This window comes from Hemicordylus capensis, chromosome 2 (genome assembly GCF_027244095.1).
Source record: "Hemicordylus capensis ecotype Gifberg chromosome 2, rHemCap1.1.pri, whole genome shotgun sequence".
Taxonomy (NCBI): Eukaryota; Metazoa; Chordata; class Lepidosauria; order Squamata; family Cordylidae; genus Hemicordylus; species Hemicordylus capensis.
Genome location: NC_069658.1, coordinates 340802595 through 340811921, shown reverse-complemented (window position 1 = coordinate 340811921; position 9327 = coordinate 340802595). Strand labels below are relative to the sequence as shown.

Genomic DNA, 9327 nt, shown 5'->3' with positions numbered 1-9327 from the left:
ATGAGACAAGGCTACAGCATGTGGGCCTTTTTAGTGTGGAAAAGAGGCAACTATGGGGAGACTTGATCAAGGTGTTTAAAATTATGAGGTGGAGAGAGTGGACAGTGAGAAGTTTCTCCCTCTTTCACAACACTAAATTGAGGGGTCATCCCATGAAACTGAAGGCTGGGAATTTTAGGACCAACAAAAGGAAGTACATTTTCACACAATGCATAATTAATCTATGGAATTCTCTGCCACAGGATATGGTGATGGCCACTAGCTTGGACGGCTTTAAGAGACTCTTGGACAAATTCACAGAGCACAGGTCTGTCAATGGCTACTAGTCTGGTGGCTATAGACCTCCAGCCTCAGAAGCAAGATGCCTCTGAATACAAGGGAGCATGCCCTCACCTCTTGCCTGTAGGCTCCTCAGAGGCATCTGGTGAAACAGGTGAAACTGTGAAACAGGATGCTTGGCTGGATGGGCCCCTGGGCCTGGTTCAGCAGGGCTGTTCTTATGTTCTTATGAGATAAATTCCTATTCATTGGTGGGCAGGCCCATAGGGAGACCAGTGGCGGCCCGTGTTCACCTGCCATTGCGCCCCGCACCCCGCCCTGCTGCATTAGAGGTTAGATGGGTGGGGTTTTTCTCAGAAACGGGGCATGTGACCCTTTCCGAGCAAATTCCCAGCCACCACCGTGTTCGCAGCACAGCCGGGAGCAGCTCTCCCTGCTTTAAAAGGGAAGCAGGTCAAAATGGAGCCGTGCAGCTCCATTAAAGCAGGAAGAGCTGCTCCCGGCCACGCTGCAAATGCAACACTGGCTGGGGATTTGCTCAGAAACATCAGACACAGGACATGGGACAGGGGCACTAGGCATGAGGCACAGCCTTGAGGGGCACAGCCTGGGTTCTTTGAACTCATTTGCACAATGGTGACCCCGCCCCTGTTGATTTTGACCCTAGGCAACTGTTACTCAGGGTAACCACCCCAGGTACAATTACCAAGGGTCATCAAATGTGCATCAAATCCAATAATCTTCAAAGATACTCTATCTATGTTAACTCAGGTTCCATGCCTGCCATTCTTGCCCATCTTCAGTATCCTGGTCAACAGCTACCTAATGGGTCAACTCAGCAGCAACACCTGGCTTCTGTTTATGGTGTGTATGGCTTTTGGTAAGCTTTTATTTATTTATTTATATTTTATTTTTACATGTATATCCTGACCTTCCTCTAAGGAGCCCAGAGTGGTGTAGATGGGTATGTTTTCCTCACAACAACCCTGTGAGGTAGGTTTGACTGGGAGATACGTGACTGGCCCAGAGTCACCCAGTGAGTTTCATGGCTGAATGGGGATTTGAACGTGGGTCACTCTAACCACTACACCACACTGGGTCTTTTGAGGGCACCACTCCACACTGGGAATTTGGGGGGAAGCAATAGTGACTTGTCAAGTTAGTGTCATCTGAATTCTTGATAAAGCCATGTTATCAATAAAGCCATGTCTAGCAAGCTTCTTAGCTTGCTAGAGCAGGTTCATTCCAGTTACAACTGATCAGATGACCCTGCATTACTTGTTAGCACACAGAGTCCCTGCATGGGAAGTGGAGAAAACCGATCATGGGCACTGTGTTTACACTGCTGTTTGCAAGAGAGGTGAAGAGGGCAAAAGGTGGGGAGGGAACTACTGCAAACAGTTCCTTAATTCACTCTGCAGTGCATCTCTCGTGGCCTTGTGCAACAAATAGAAGCAGGTTGTTGGGGTAACCATTGCCTTTTTGATCATTTTTGAACCAGCCCTTCTCACAGGGCTGGTTCACAAGTATACGTTCATCGTTTGACTCCTAGGAATATCTATATACTGCTTGTCAACAAATGTTCCCAAAGTGGTTTACATAGGAAAATAAATACATACATAATAAATTGGATGGCTCCCTGTCCCCAATGGACTCACAATCTTAAAAAGAAACATAAGGCAGACAGCAGCAGCAACCACTGGAGAGATGACTGCAATAATGCATTCAATAGATCCCCAGTGGAACCAGGTGTCAGGGTACAAATTAAATAAAAATAACAATTAGCATGTAGTAAAGGCAGGCCATTAAGCGAAACTGCCACTGGCCACTCACTGCCTAGTGATCAAAGGGAGAGGGGAGTTCCTACCTTTACTTTCAGAGGTGGCACTGAAGGCAGAGAGTGGTTCAGCCAGCACCCTGGCAATGCACAATTTCTGAGTGGAGGGTTGCTCATGCAGTCATGCTGATGTTAGAGCCTGCATCCCCGTTGGGGCAACTCTCCAGTCAAAAAAACATGTGCTTGCCCAGTGCTTGCTGCAGCACCCTCTGCCTCTAGTGCAGAAGGGAAGGGAAGGGCAGGAATTCTCCTCCTCCTCCCGCAATAGCCACACAGCAGCCGACAGTGGTTTCACCTAGCAATGGTTTTCACCTAACAAAGCATTGCCAGTGCTTGCATGTGTGATTAGGCCATCATAGATCTATTGCCACAGACAGATCTTTTATACAATATTGTGTACCTTCAAACATGGTGGTTTTCAATAGAGTCCATTCATACATTCAATTGCCGAACAAGACATAATCAAATATAGATAAAAGTTATGTGCATACATGTGTGAACCAGCACCAGCTCCCACAGGAGGTGAGTAGAGAGGAATTAATGGTTCCTTGAAGGCATCTGGAAAATACAAGTAGATGATGCACTGGCATTTGATTCAGGAACGAATCACAGGCTTAATATTCTGGTGTGTTTTGCTTTTATGTGAGGCAACTTTCTTTATATTACTGGAATCATTGTGAGTGGGGAGAGTAATTCTGGTCATTTCTGGTTCTGAAGGGGTAAAGAAGCCACTTACTGCTTTCCTATGTGTTGTAGGCCTCCTGATTTATTTTGGCTATGGGATCTTCCAGAGTGCAGACAGACACCAGGGCAAAGATCCATCCCCACCGGAGAACAGAGAACATGCAACAAGGGATACAGATTCAGCTGTCACTTGGAGAAAAAAGGGCTCTAAGGAAACCACAGTGTGGAACTACTGATTTTTACTGATGGGAAGGACTTTATCCTGATAGTCTGACAAAGATGGATTCCTCTATGGTTTAAATGTATGTGTTTGTATCTATCTATAGTACAAAATACACTTTAGCAAAATGGATACTTAGATGCAGATTGTTGACAGACGAGGTGTGCAGAGTGGCCAAGAGTGGGAGTGGCACTCTTTGGGTGGCTTTAGCAAGCTGCTATTCTCAATGATAACAGTCGCCTGTTCTCCAGGGATGTTGTAGAGATTACTGCAGGAATGTTTGTGAAATGCTTTTTAACACTTGAAATGCAAGATAAACACTTATTTTACATAGTTATTTCTTCCTTTTAATGTGGCTATAAGAAAATTATTATTATTATTATTATTATTAATTTGATTTCTATACCGCCCTTCCAAAAATGGCTCTGGACAGTTTACACAGAGAAATAACAAACAAATAAGATGGATCCTTGTCCCCGAAGGGCTCACAATCTAAAAAGAAACATAAGACACACAACAGCAATAGTCACTGGAAGTACTGTGCTGGGGGTGGATAGGGCCAGTTACTCTCCCCCTGCTAAATGAAGAGAATCACCACGGTAAAAGGTGCCTCTTTGCCCAGTTAGCAGGGGTAATGGCTTACAAGTCAAAATAAACTGTAAAAAGCAATTAAGATGCAAATGATAAATATAACAACAATCAAACAAACCAATGAACAACTGAATAAAACTGGAGCATAAAATAACATCTTAAGTCCTAACCATATGACTCACGATGGAAAGAAGGGAAGCCTAGGCATTAATGCTGAGTATTATTATGTGGTGATGGCCCCTAGCTTGAATTGCTTTATAAAAGAACCAGGTTACCTGCTCTCTGGCCCTTGGAAATCCCTGGTTGCTGCATGTGAACTCAACTTGTGCTTGCCTGTGGTGATTGTTTCTGATCCTGTGAAGCCTTGATGGTCCATCACTGCTGTCTCTCTTAGAAGTCAAATCTATAAGAATGAGTGAGGTGACTTCAGTCAAGCTGAACCTGAACCCAAAAACTCTTCAGAGGGGTGTGAAAGATCACACTGATCTCCCCCTGAAAGATCAGGAACGTAGCTTGGGAGTGCTCCTGGACCCAAAGCTCTGCCTGGTTTCTCAGGTTGAGGCAGTGGCCAGGAGTGCTTTGTCAGCTTGGGCTGATACATCAGCTACATACAGTAGTGGCCGGTGCTGGCACCGCCAGAGGGGTGGCAAGAGGCACCTTTAAGAGTATATCATCAGTGCTTACCTCCTCTCTTGTCACACCTGAACGCTGCTCGGAGCAGCAGTGTGCCGCCTAGCACCCCCTGTGGCGGGGGATCCCCTCCGCCACACACCTGGCCTCGGTGGAGCCCATCCCCCGCTGGCGGCCAGGTGAGTGGCGGAGGTGATCCCCCACCAAAGGGGGTGTTGGGCAGCATGCTGCTGCTCTGAGCAGTGTGCAGGTGCAGCGAGAGTGGAGGTAAGCATTGATGATTTACTCTTAAAGGTGCCTCTCGAACCACCCACCCCGCCGGTGGTACCCACACTGGCCACTACTGGCTTTGTCCATTTCTGGAGGTAAACGACCTTAAAACAGTGGTGCTGGTAATCTCCAGGCTTGACTACTGTAATGCACTCTATGCAGGGCTGCCTTTGTACATAATCTGAAAACTACAATTAGTACAGAATTTGGCGGTCAGATTGGTCTCCGGGACAACACAAAGGGACCACATCGATTATTGTGATCCAGTTTGTGACTCCTGAGGATGTGGACAAGCTGATTGGAATGGTGAGGCCTACCACCTGTTCTCTTGACCCTCACCCGACATGGCTTATACTATCTGGCAGGGCGGTTGTTGTAGAAGGCCTGGTAGAAATTATAAATGTGTCTCTGGGGGAAGGTAGGATGCCTCCTAGTCTTAAGGAGGCAATTATTAGAGCTCTTCTGAAGAAGCCTACTTTGGATCCCTCAGAGCTGAGTAACTACAGGCCTGTCTCCAACCTTCCGTGATTGGGCAAGGTAACTGAGAGGGTGGTGGCCTCCCAGCTCCAGACAGTCTTAGAGGAAACTGATTATCTAGACCCATTTTAAAATGGCTTCCGGGCTGGCTATGGGTTGGAGACTGCCTTGGTCGGCCTGACGGATTATCTCCAACTGGGAATTGATAGAGGGAGTGTGACTCTGTTGGTCCTTTTGGACCCCTTGGCAGCTTTCAATACTATCGACCATAGTATCCTTCTGGAGAGTCTGAGGGGGTTGAGAGTGAGAGGCACTGCTCTGCTGTGGTTCTGCTGCTACCTCTCAGGCAGGTTCCAGATGGTGTCTCTTGGGGACTGTTGTTCTTCAAAATCTGAACTTTTGTATGGTGTCCCTCAGGGCTCCATATTGTCTCCGATGTTGTTTAACATCTACATGAAACTGCTGGGAGAGATCATCAAGAGATTTGGTGCAGGGTGTTATTAGTGTGCTGATGACACCCAAATCTATTTCTCCATGTCAGCATCATCGGGAGAGGGCATAACCTCCCTAAATGCCTGTCTGGAGTCGGTAATGGGCTGGATGAGGGATAACAAACTGAGAAGGAATCCAGATAAGATGGAGGTACTCCTTGTGCGGGGTCGAAACTCGGGAGACGATTTTGATCTGCCTGTTCTGGATGGGGTCACACTTCCCCAGAAGGAACAGGTATGCAGTCTAGGGGTGCTTCTGGATCCAAGTCTCTCCCTGGTGTCCCAGGTTGAAGCAGTGGCCAGAGGTGCCTTCTATCAGCTTTGGCTGATATGCCAGCTGTGTCCGTTTCTTGAGATAGATGACCTCAAAACAGTGGTGCATCTGCTGGTAACCTCCGGACTGGATTACTGTAATGCGCTCTATGTGGGACTGCCCTTGTATGTAGTTCGGAAACTACAGTTGGTTCAGAATGTTGCAGCCAGGTTGGTCTCTGGGTCATCTCTGAGATACCATATTACTCCTGTATTGAAGGAGTTACACTGGCTGCCAATATGTTTCTGGGCAAAATACAAAGTGTTAGTTATAACCTATAAAGCCCTAAACAGCTTGGGCCCTGGTTATTTAAGAGAATGACTTCTTCGATATGAACCCCACTGCCTATTGAGATTATCAGGAGAGGACCGTCTGCATTTGCCACCGGCTCGTCTGGTGGCTACTCAGGGATGGGCCTTCTCCGTTGCTGCCCCGAGGCTTTGGAATGCACTCCCTAGTGAAATAAGAGCCTCCCCATCTCTGACATTTTTAAAAAAGTCTTTAAAGACACATCTGTTCACCCAGGCTTTTAACTGATACTGTTTTGATTGTTTTTAATGTTGTTTTAGAATATTGTTTTAAAAATTCTAAATGGTTGTGTTTTAAATTTCTTGTTTTTGTTTTTAACTAATATTTTAATTTTGTTTTTATCTTCTTGTAAACCGCCCAGAGACATAAGTTTTGGGCGGTATAAAAATATGTTAAAATAAAATAAAATAAATTTTAAAAGGACTGCACTGGCTGCCGAAACGTTTCCAAGTGAAATATAAAATGTTGGTTATTCTCTATAAAGCCCTTAACAGCTTGGGCCCAGGGTTTTTAAGAGGGCACGCTCCTTGTCATGAACCCTACTGCCTTTTATGATGATCTGGAGCGGTCCAGTTACGATTGCCACCGGCTCATCTGCTGGCGATCTGCTGGCAACCTAAGATCTTTCTCTGTGGCTGCCTTAGGGCTTTGAAATATGCTCCCCACTGAAATAAGAGCATCTCCTTCTCTGTTTGTTTTCAGGAAGAACCTCAAGACTCACCTATTTTTGCAAGCTTTTAATTAGAATTAATTTTAATAATTTGGTTTAATAACTGTTTTATGTTATTTTATTGTGCTTTGTGGATTTTAATCAGTGACTTTTTATATTGTTTTAAACTTTGTACACTGCCTAGAGATATACATATCAGGTGGTATAAAAATATGATAGATAGATAGATAAAATAATCCCTTTCACTCCCTCATCATCTAATGGTCCAACTGCCTCCCTGACAGGTTTCCTGCTTCTGATGTATTTAAAGAAGTTTTTCTTATTCCCCTCATCTCACTGTCACTAGGGATATGCACGGAACCAGCAGGGGACGGTTGGATGGTGGGTGAGGGGTTGCTTTAAGGAGAGGGGTGGGTGTACTTAATCCCTCCCACCATTGTGTTTTCCCCACTGGCACACAAGTCCTTAAGAGCCTGTCAGGGTGGCAGCGTACCTCCCTGCCCGCCCCCCCCATGTTGCCATTTACCGGAGGTACCCGGAAGTAGGAATGCTCACATGCACGCACGTTGGGTGAGTGCATACACATGATGTGTGTGACATGTGCAACATGCATGTGAGAGAGTGACATGCGTCTGGATGGGGTCACACTCCCCCAGAAGGAACAGGTACGCAGTCTGGGGGTGCTTCTGGATCTGAACCTCTCCCTGGTGTCCCAGGTTGAGGAGGTGGCCAGAGGTGCTTTTTATTAGCTTCAGCTGACATGCCAGCTGCATCCATTTCTTGAGATGAACGGCCTCAAAACAGTGGTACATCTGCTAGTAACCTCTAGGCTGGATTACTGCAATGTGCTTTATGTGGGGCTGTCTTTGTATGTAGTCCGGAAACTGCAGTTGGTTCAGAATGTGGCAGCCAGGTTGGTCTCTGGATTATCTAGGAGAGACCATACTACTCCTATCTTGAAGGAATTGCACTGACTGCCAATACATTTCTGGGTAAAATACAAGGTGCTGGTCATTACCTATAAAGCCCTAAACAGCTTAGGCCCTGGCTATTTAAGAGAACGTCTTCTTCACCATGAGCCCCACCACCTGTTAAGATCATCTGGAAAGGTTCACTGGCAGCTGCCACTAACTCATCTGGCAGCTACTCGGGAATGAGCCTTCTCCGTTGCAGCCCCTGGACTTTGGAATGCTCTCCCTGTTGAAATAAGAGCCTCCCCATTTCTGTCAACTTTTTAAAAGACACTGAAGACTAGGGATGTGCAAAACGATTTGAGTAAAGAATGATTTGTACCTGAATCTAGCCAATTCGGGTGATTTGTAGACAAAACAAACCACCCCTGTCCTAAATTGCCCAGATTCGGGTACAAAACAAATCACCCCTGATTCGTATCTGAAAAATTCAGAGATTTGGACCTCCATTCTGTGGCCAAAGTGGTTTGGCTGGTAGTGCCCAATGGGTGGAAGCTACCACCCAGATTTCAAAGAAATTGGAAAAGGGGTATTTTTAAAAGAATTTTTGAAGTTTACACGTCTTTAAGCTTTTCCCCATAGGGAATAATGGGGATTTCAGCAACCTTATAGTTCCATGTGGGGGGCACCAGGGTGGCCCAGAGTGGGTTGTGGTGGGTGATAGTGCCCAATGGGTTCAAGGAAGCTACAACCCAGATTTCAAAGGAATTGGACAAAGGGGTGAATTTTAAATTATTTTTGAAGTTTACACCTCTTTAAGCTTTTCCCCATAGGGAATAATAGGGATTTCAGCAGCCTTAGTTATAACTCCCCGCAAGGGGGGTGGGGGTGGCACTAGGGTGACCCAAAGCGGGTTGTGGTGGGGGCACCAAGGTGGTCTGGAGCAAGTGGTGGTGTAGTGCACATAGGGTGCCAACCACCCCCAAACCCACAAGCTCACGGGATACTGGGTTTTGTTGTTTCTGAAGTATTCTGAGAGTAGATTCTCTGGTAGCAAATGAGAGTGGATTCAATGTTTGTCATGAGCTGCAGTTCATGAGCTGCATTTGATGCAGGAATCAGCTATAGAGCCCTTTCTCACAAGCAGAGAAAGAGCTCCAAAGAGGTGAGGGGAGGAAGCCACGAAAAGCTTACCTCTCCTGCAGACGATCAGGTCCTTGCCTCTGAGTGGATGGATTGTCTGCCCAGATGATTACCAGCTGCTGTCAGTTGCTCCGAGGGCTGGAGTGTCAGGACCAGTGTTCTCTCTAACAGGGATTTCCAGATGTTGTTGACTACAACTCCCACAATCCCCAAGCAAGAGCCATTGCAGCTGGGGATTCTGGGAGTTGTACTCAACAAAATCTGGGAATCCCTGTTAGAGGGATCACTGGTTGGGACACATTGGCCCACCCCCCCGAGCTCCAATAATGCACCGCATGAGTGCATTATGGGGATCTCCCCATGTCTGCTAGCTGCAGCTGACAGACAATTGATAAAACAAGGTTAAGGGAGCACTCACTCCCTTAACCTCATTTTAAAGGGAGGCTCCCTAGGCAGGTTTGCCACCATGTTGCCGCCAAGATCGGGCCCAATCACAGTGGTT

At 46.4% G+C, this 9327-nt stretch overlaps 1 long non-coding RNA gene across 1 annotated transcript; it reads left to right on the top strand.

Annotated features, from left to right (window-relative positions):
- Positions 1-899: 899 nt before the first annotated feature.
- LOC128345898 (uncharacterized) lies at positions 900-3353 on the top strand. The gene is made up of 2 exons (XR_008316688.1): positions 900-1159; positions 2873-3353. It is a non-coding gene; the product is annotated as an uncharacterized LOC128345898 (long non-coding RNA).
- The last annotated feature ends 5974 nt before the right edge of the window (positions 3354-9327 follow it).